This window comes from Pistacia vera, unplaced genomic scaffold (genome assembly GCF_008641045.1).
Source record: "Pistacia vera cultivar Batoury unplaced genomic scaffold, PisVer_v2 Contig276, whole genome shotgun sequence".
Taxonomy (NCBI): Eukaryota; Viridiplantae; Streptophyta; class Magnoliopsida; order Sapindales; family Anacardiaceae; genus Pistacia; species Pistacia vera.
Genome location: NW_022196086.1, coordinates 840,707 through 850,643, shown reverse-complemented (window position 1 = coordinate 850,643; position 9,937 = coordinate 840,707). Strand labels below are relative to the sequence as shown.

The following is a 9,937-nucleotide window of genomic DNA, read 5'->3' as shown; positions in this document are numbered from 1 at the left end:
ATTAATAAATACAATTTACTTTTAATTCTATATGTTGAGGTGAAAAGTACTTTTCTATTAACAGAACTTTTCAGACTTTTGCAATGAGAGGATATAAATTACAAATGGTTTAATTGAAAGACATTTAACAATAATTTAGTATTAATTTTAACAGAAAATGATAAAAAGACTTAGATACTCTTGATTTTTTTTTTTCTTAAATTAAATTTTTTTACAAAACTAAAAAGTACCCAAAAAACCTATTTTTTAAGAAACCCAAAAAAATTAAAAATTAAAAGGAAATTTAATAAAAATGAAAAAATAGAAAATATTTGGAAAAAAAAAAAACTTTAAAAATTTCTTCTTCTTTTCAAAAAAAAATTAGTATTTACTACATACCTTATGATAAAAGTAAGTCAACTGATTACCAAAAAATAAGTAAATAATCCATGTTTAGCCAAGATTAATATTTTTGTTCTTTATAATCTTCATTGTTATTTATCAAATATAACAACCTTAAGACGCATAAATAATATAAAAGATCTAACTATCTTACCTCAATATATGATAAAAAAAACAATTTAGTAAATATTGATTTATTTAGAATATAGAAATTCTATTGACTCACTAACAGTTAACTAAAACTATTTTTGTCCTTAGGGGTCGATATCCTTTTAACTCTCAATAATATGAAATATTTTCATATTTAATAATCTTAATTCCCAAAATGTTAATGTTTTGTTTAAATGATAGATTTAACCATAAAATCACATTACTTAACTTAATTGTCATTAATAATATAACAAGAACAAAAATAATTGAAATACACTCGACTACCAACTCAAACAATATATAATATGGTCTAATATGTTTTAGTTGGACTATTAAACAAGACACTTAAATATTAGACTCATAGTCTAGTGTTATATATTAAAAATATATAATTTGTTGTTTCATTATAAGTAAATCATTCAATTTTATGACTAAATTTGTTCTTTAAATAAATTCTATACATTTTCGAAAAATACAATTATTGAGTTGATTATATATATCCAAACCCTAATAATATCATAACAAAGCCAAGAGTTGCACCGTAATTAAAAGGAGTTTTAATCACTGTTTTAAAAAACCTGCTATTAGTTAAAAAACTGTTTAAACCCACTATTAAACCGGATGAACATTGCGACCCGCCTGGTCGAACCGGACCGCTTGGTAAACTAGGTCAATGTTTAAAATGAAAAAAAAAAAAACCCTAAATCTAAGTTTTTTTCACGAGACTCCACTCCACTCCACTCTCTTCAATCTCTCAACTCTCTAAAATCGCAACTCCCTGCTCAAAGTAATTGCACTCGGTCTCAATTCAATCTCTCAACTCTACTCTCCCTTGGACCCTTGCTCAATGATGGCAGCACCTCCCTCGGTGGATTTCGACAACAATGCACCTCCCTTCTCCCTTGCTCGACGACGGCAGCACCTCCCTCGCTGGATTTCGACGACGACGCACCTCCCTTCTCCCTTGCTTGACGACGGTAGCACCTCCCTCACTTGATTTCGGTGACGACGCACCTCCATTCTCCCTTGCTCGACGATAGCAGCACCTCCCTCCCTGGATTTCGGCGGCAACGCACCTCCCTTCTCCTCTCTTGCTTGACGATGGCAGCACCTCCCTCACTAGATTTTGGCGACGACGCACCTCCCTTCTCCTCCCTTCTCCCTGGCTCGACGACGGCAACACCTCCCTCGCTGGATTTCGACAACGAAGCACCTCTCTTCTCCTCCCTTCTTCCTTGCTCGACGACAGCAACACCTCCCTCGTTGGATTTCGACAACGACGCACCTCCCTTCTCCCTTGCTTGACGACGACGGATGACGACGCCTCCCTCCTTTGCTGGAATCAACGAAGACAACACTTCTCTTATTCAAAATCGATGAAGACAACGCCTCTCTCTTTTGTAAAGATATTTCCACTATCTTTATTTGATGAATCTATTGCTTTGATGCATAATTTGCTCACTGAATTTGTATGTAAAAAACACTTGCACCAAATGTTTTATTATTAATTATTATGTATTTTATCATTTAATTTGTAATAAAAGAACACATCATGTTTGGACTTTGGAGACTTTGGATTGCAATTCAATCATATTGGGATTGTTATTGAGTTTGAATTGGGTAGTAATTAAGCTGGTATTCTTATTGAAAATCTGAAATTTTTCAAAAAAACATATTTTTTTTTTGCAATGCTAACGTCACCGGTCTAACCGATTGGACCAATTGACCCGTGACCCGGACAGTGAAGCGAGTTGCCCTCCGATTCAGGTTTTAAAACAATGGTTTTAATCTCGACCCTCCTAATGTTTAATCAAATTAAAAAAAAAAAAAAAAAAAACTCTTGAAATTTAAAAAATGACATAAAATCATTTATCATTAGTGAGCAGTTGGAATTTATGAATTTATAATATGATAAAATAAAACATATTTATCTAATTACCCCTCTTACCATTTATTTTAACACCAAACACTTAATATAGAATAATTATTTAATTACAACTAACCACAAGGGGTTTATTGTTATTTAATTATACCTAGTGAGATTATTGTTATTAACCCTAACTGAATTACTGGAATGAAAAAAATAAAGAAAGAATAAAGCACAAGAATAGCAGAGGAAAATTACTAGCTCTGTAATTTGAGTAACCTTGGCTGATGTAATAGTAATAACAAATAGTGATACAATTAACAATTAACAATTCCCCCCAAAATGATCAAATTTAACCATCAAACTATGCCTTTGTTTTTGTTCTTTTGATCGGGGAAAATAAAATGGTTCCATCTTCAACCCAAAAAAGAACTACACAAATAAGGGAACAAAACAGAAATGGTTCTATTTGTCACACACTTTGTATATATAGTGTGCCTCTACAAAACTTGTGGTTAAATACAATTCTTTTGCGAAACATATGAATGTGATATACCCTTCAGCCTGGGGGTAATCAGAACACCTGCCAAAAAAAAAAAAAAAAAAAAAAAAAAAAAAAAAAAAAAAAAAAAAAAAAAAAAAAAAAAAAAAAAAAAAAATTCAACCATTAGTAATCCATACTCAAATCTTGCTTCGTAATTTAGTTTCGGGTAGAAAGATGCTTCAGTAATTAGCTATGAAAGCAAAAAGATGACGAGAATCACAATATCGTTTCACACAGATGATAGTCAAATAGTTTGGGATCGGTGTACAACAAGTACTGTGTTGAAGATTATTTTCAGAATATGTGGATGAAAATTAGAGGGAAATAAAAAAGGAATGAACATGCCGTCAATCGTGACAATATCAATGAATTAGTCACCAAATTCTAATGTTCGATAGTTCTCAAACCCAAGCGATTGTTAAGACTTGAAATAACCAAAGATCATAGATGTGTACGTCGATACACAAGGGCATGGTTTAGTAACAGTGCTTTAGAAAAATGATTTCACAAAAGTGTGATACTATTGAATTGGAAAGCAGACCACTGAGTTTCAGAATATGAAAGCATCATAATAAGTTCCGCTTATTGAGAAAGATTCTCGTTTTGTGTATACTTCTGTTGTGAATTTGTGAAGGTATAAAAAGAAATGCAAGCAACAGATACATACTTTTGAACAATCAAAGAATAAATGTACCTCAAATTAACTCTACATGGAAAGTGCATAGGCAGAGAATTGGTTCTGACATCCCCTTTTGTTCCCTCCAAAATCTGGTTAGCCTTCATCAAAGAAGCAATCAATTTTCTACTCTACAACAAAATTTGTCAGCTAGCTTCAGCTCCAAATCTTTGCGCCAAGAATTCATCAAGTTGTCCCCAATTAGGGACACCAGAATCACTTGAAATATCAGAAGGCAATGATCGAATGCATCCTAGAATATGTTTGATATCGCGATGCAGCCTGGTACATGAATAAAAAAAAAAAAACATAAAATAAAAAATTGCTACCAACACAAATATCTAAAACTAATTCCCAATTCAGGAACAGAATATTTCTGATAGAAAACAGTGGGCATATTACCTTCCCTTTGCTTGTGGAGTGTTGATCTCTAAGCGCAAAAATGATTCTGAAATTTGTGAATGGAAGATTACAACTACTTGCCTGCAGAAAAGTATTCCATATAATTAAATATCAGAAATTATTTTCTCTCATTGATTATCTACAAAGAAGAAATAATCACAATGTACCAAAAGGAAAGGGAAGAAGAAAGAGGGTTCTCATCCAGTAGAATTCATCATAAATATTGCATGCATTACAAAAACTAATCACTTGGAAGCAATATAGACACTGATATTGCAAATACAATGACGACTTTGTCAAGTTATTATGTGAACACCACACCATTACTAATCAAAGATAGGATAATACCTCAAATTTTGTTTTTCATGAGAATTAAAACTCAATTTCTCTTAAAGTGAAAGCATCAGTCAAATAAAGAGAAATTCTGGAATTCTTAGGGCATGTTTGATATAGAATTTAAATGCAATTTTTAGTTTTTCAAANATTTGCATCAGCATAACATTCAACTTGCATAGAGCTTACTGGTTGGAATAACAACCCATGATTTAAGGTACCTTTAATATACCTAAGAACCCTTTTACATGCTTGCCACTGCAGGTCTGTTAGAGCTTCCAAAAACTGGATGAGTTTGTTCACAGTGAAGCAAATATCTGGTCTTGTAAAAGTGAAGTACTAGAGAGCTCATACAATGCTCCTGTATAATGTAGGATTCTAGAAAGACTCATTGTCAATAGAGAATAGTTTGGTCCCTATAGCCATTGGTGTAGAATTAAGCATGTGCCTCTGTCATGTTGGTTTTAGCAAGAAGATCAGAAGCATATTTGATCTATTTCAAATGAATCCCAGCTTATGTTCTGGTAGCTTCTGTAAGTTATTTGTCAACTTATGAATCTAGTGTGGTAACTCTAAGTCGTGGTATGAACACCTCACTTTGTCTTTAGCACAATTGTTTTGTTTAAATTCTGGAAAGACTCACTATCAATAGAGAATAGTTTGGTCCCTACAACCATTGCTGTAGAATAAGCATGTGCCTCTGTCATGTTGGTTTTAGCAAGAAGATCAAAAGCATATTATGTCTGTTTCAAATGAATCCCAGTTGTTGTTCTGGAAGCTTCTGTAAGTTATTTATCAACTTATGAATCTAGTGTGGTAACTCTGAGTCATAGTATGAACACCTCACTTTGTCTTTACCACAATCGTTTTGTTTAAATTTTTAATGTGACCACCTTGTGTTAAAGTGGCCACCTTTTATCAAGTTGTTTATCTGCTATCGGGTGAGCACCTCTAAGTCAAAGTGATCACAATGCATCTGCAATGTATTTTGGTTTACACATATTGTATTTCTAAATTCCGATGAGCTGTTATTATTCTCTTATGGGATATTTATGTGGTCCATAACACTTGTCAAATTGATATTCAATGTGCTGGAAAGTTTATTCTCTTTGATTGGTGGCATCAAGATAATGGAATAAACTTTTTATAAAGTTGAAATCCATAAAGTTCTTGTTAGCCACCTGTCCTTTGCATTGGCTGGTTTTTGCTTATATAAACTCTTCTCCAATGCAATTGTTCTTTAAGCCTGATATTTTCCTTGAAAAGTGTGATAAAATATTCTATTGTAGTTTATTCAAATAATCAAATAAAATAATAGTACACCCTATATAAATTTTCACTACTTTATATTTACACATATACCCCTAACTCTATACACATAACTTCTATCACTCCCTCTCAAGCTAGAGCATATATATATCTATCATGCCTAGCTTGTTACAAATATAGGTTACCCTTTTTCCAACTAGAGATTTAGTAAAGAAATCAACTAGTTGTTCCCTTGTTCTAACATGCTTAGTGGAAATTAATTTCTGTTCAAGTTTCTCTCGCACAAAATGACAATCAACTTCTATATGCTTTGTTCGCTCATGAAAAACTGGATTGTTGCTATATGTATGGCTGCTTGGTTATCACACCACAAGTCCATAATCCTTGGATCACCAATTCCAACTTCTATAAGGAGATATCTTGTCCATATAAGCTCACAAGTTACTTATGCCATAGCTCGGTACTCAGATTTTGCACTTGATCTAGCTACAACAATTTGTTTCTTACTTTTCCAAGAAATAAGATTCCTTCCAACAAAAACACAAAATCCAGTCACAGAATGCTTGTCTCCAGATGATCCTGCCCAATCTGCATCTGAAAATCCTTCTTCTTTACTATGGCCATGATTACTATAAAGGATCCCACGTCCAGGAGCCCCCTTGAGATATTTCAGAATATGAAGAAATGCATCCCAATGAAGTTTCCTAGGAGATGACATAAACTGACTTACCACACTCATTGAGAAAGCAATATCTGGACAAGTTACTGTAAGATAATTCAACTTGCTAACTATTCATCTATATCGCTCTGGATCATCAAACACCTCTCCGTCCTCAGCATTCAATTTTACATTAGGAACCATAGGAGTATCATAAGGCTTGGTTCTAATTAGACCTGTTTCAGTCAATAAATCTAACACATACTTGCGTTGAGACAAGACAATCCCTCTCATACTTCGAGAAACCTCAACTTCTAAAAAATACTTTAAAAGGCCTAAGTCTTTCATGTGAAATTTGGAAGCCAAAAAGATTTTCAAACTATGAGTACCAACACTATTACTACTAGTGATTACAATGTCATCAACATAAACAACAAGGAGGAGAATACTAGAACTAGATTGCCTATAGAAGACAAAATAATCATAAGCACTTCTGTGCAAACCAAATTCAATCACTACATCACTAAATCTCCCAAACCAAGCACGCGGAGATTGTTTCAAACCATATAAAGATTTCCTCAGTTTGCATACCTGTCCAGACTCCTCTTGAGCAACAAACCCTAGTGGTTGCTCCATGTAAACCTCCTCAGGAAGATCACCATGAAGAAAGGCATTCTAGACATCAAGTTGGTGAAGGGGCCAACCATAGGAAGCTACAAGAGAAATAAATAACCGAACTGAGTTCATCTTAGCAATAGGAGAAAATGTCTCCGAATAATCAATACTATATGTTTGAGCATAACCCTTAGCAACCAACTGATCTTTCAACTGGGCTACAGACCCATCAGGATTAACCTTCACCATGAAAACCCACTTACACCCAATGGCCTTTTTGTCACCAGGTAAATCAACGAGATCCCATGTACTATTATGCTCAAGAGCCAACATCTCTTCTTTCATGGCCCTTTGCCATCCATTATGAGCAACTGCTTCAGACACTAAACGAGGAACAGACATGAAATCTAAAGAGGCAACAAACGACTTGGAAGATAGAGACAATGATTTATAAGAAACAAAAGAGAAAATAAGATAAGTATAAGAGTGCTTACCTTTACGTAGAGTAATGGGAAGATTTAGGTCAGAAAAAGGAAGAGTTGGATTCGGGGGCGAGGCAGGCAGTAAGGGCAATGTCTCATGTGTCTCAGATGTCGATATTGGTGCTAGTGCCGATGCCACTTGCTGCGGTGGAGGGCGGCGAGAGTATATTTGAGTGACAAGAGGACGAAACAGGGGTGGAGAACTATAGTGAGTAGTGGTATAGATAAGAAAATCATCAGTGACCAGAGAAGAAGATAGAATGGAATCATCAACATAAGGGGTAGTTTCGAAGAATGAAACATCAGCTGAGACAATATACTTACCTAAAGTAGGAAAAAACAACGATAGCCCTTTTGATATCATGTGTAACCCAAGAATATACACTTGAGGGATCTAGGGTCTAATTTGGAAAGATGAAGGCAAATGTCTTGAACAAAGCAAGTACACCCAAATATTTTGGGAGCAATAGGGAACAAAGGTTGAGAAGGAAAAAGAATATAGTAAGGTATTTGACCAGACAGAATAGATGAAGGCATACGATTAATTAAGTAACAGGCAGTAGAAACAACATCTGCCTAAAACTCTTTACAGACTTTCATATGAAAGAGAAGTGTACAAGCAGTCTCTAACAAATGATGATTTTTTTGTTCAGAAACTCCATTTTGCTAAGGCGTATACACATAAGACGATTGGTGAATAATATCCCTGGTGGACAAAAAAAAAAAAAAAAAAAAAAAAAAAAGAGAAGTAGAAAAATATTTTTTAGCATTATCACTTCACAAAATTTTGATAGATTAAGCAAATTGGTTTTGTATCTTAGCATAAAAGACACAAAATATAGAGAATAATTCAAAACGATTTTTCATAAAATATAGCCATGTAACACGTGAAAAATCATCCACAAAAGTAACAAAATATTTATAACCAGATTTAGATAAAACATGACAAGGACCTCAAATGTCAGAATGTATAACATTAAAAGGAGCAATAGTTCGTTTATTTGTTCTAGGACTAAAAGACACTCGATGGTATTTCCCAAATTGAAACGCTTCACAGTTAAGCTATGACATTAACTGTAAACTAGGACATAAATTCTTTAGGATTGGAAGAGGAGGATGACCAAAACGACCATGGAAGAGAGAGAAGGACAAATCACTGGTACATGCAACATGTGGCAGCACTGGAGTAGAGATGTCATCAAGCACGTACAAGCCACCTGAAACACAGCCCTTACTAATAATTTGCTTTGTCCCGAGATCCTGAAAGATACAATAAGTAGGGAAAAAATAAAGACCACAATTAAACGCAGTAGTGATTTGACTAACAGATAAAAGATTAAAAGGAAAGTGAGAAAGACATAAAACAGAGGAGAGAGACATAGATTTGGTAGGATTATCAATACCACAACCCATAATCGGTACAGTAGACCCATTAGATAAAGCAATAGAAGACAAATCAAAAGAATGTGTAAATGAGGAGAGAATACCTGTATCACCTATCATATGGTGCGTAGCACCAGAATCAATGACCCAGTTATGACTAGAAGTAGATACACAAGCTATTGGATTACCTAGCTGAGTTAATGTAGCAAAAGTTGACGAAATGGATGACTGGGGGCTAGCAAGTTGAGTGAGGCAAGCATACTCATCTGCAAACATAGTAACCTATGAAGGAATAGGTAAAATACCATCTTGAGCAGCAACATGAGCATATTTCTGATTGCTCGACATAGTTGGAGGCTTTCCATGTAATTTCCAACAATTTCTTTTGACATGACCTTCAGCACCACAATGGAAGCAAGTACGAGGACCATTACCATTATCACGAGTACCCCCGATATCCCGACTAGCACCTTTGTTGCCTCTACTACTATTAGACTTCATGCTAGCAAGAGCCACATGATCTAGAGCAACATTCTGAATAGTCTCCTTGTCTTTTGATACTCCTCTATCCTCCCATTTACTAACCCAGAGATGATGAACATAAACTTCCATTAGAGAAGGAAGTTTGTCACTTGTAAGGAGTTGTGTCCGAACTATCTCATATTCTGGTCTCAGCCCAACCAGAAAACACTGCACCACCACTTGCTCTTCTTGTTTTTTCATTTGCACAACATTTGTAGTCACATGGAATATAGCCCGTTTTTCCTGAAAGGCTTGCTTCACCTCTGTATAGTATTCAAGTAATGTCTTCTCTTGCATATTTGCTCGATAAATCCGTAATAACAGCTCATGAAGATGAGACAAGTCCTATTTACTAGCATACAAAAACTCTAGATCCTCCCATAACTTTTTAATTGTATCACAATGATTAGTAACATCATCCACTATGGAATCCAGAGCATTCTAGATCTAATTAAACAATTTATCGTCCTCCATGAGCCATTTCTTCCTAATTCTCCTAACACTCTCTGATTTCTTATCACTCCCTCTGGTTGCTTATCACTCTTTTTTTGTGGAAGTGAATCCATAGGTGGATCCTCAGTCAAATGATCCCCCATGTCAATGCTAGAAACATATCTCCTAATAGTTCGTCTCCATTGAGCATAATTCTGCTTTC

General features: G+C 34.7%; 1 long non-coding RNA gene across 1 annotated transcript; it reads right to left on the bottom strand.

Moving 5' to 3' along the window:
* Positions 1–2,646: 2,646 nt before the first annotated feature.
* Positions 2,647–4,160, bottom strand: LOC116133867. Its single transcript, XR_004128613.1, has 3 exons — positions 4,021–4,160; positions 3,637–3,900; positions 2,647–2,981 (listed from the first exon to the last, which is right to left on the bottom strand). It is a non-coding gene; the product is annotated as an uncharacterized LOC116133867 (long non-coding RNA).
* Positions 4,161–9,937: the final 5,777 nt, after the last annotated feature.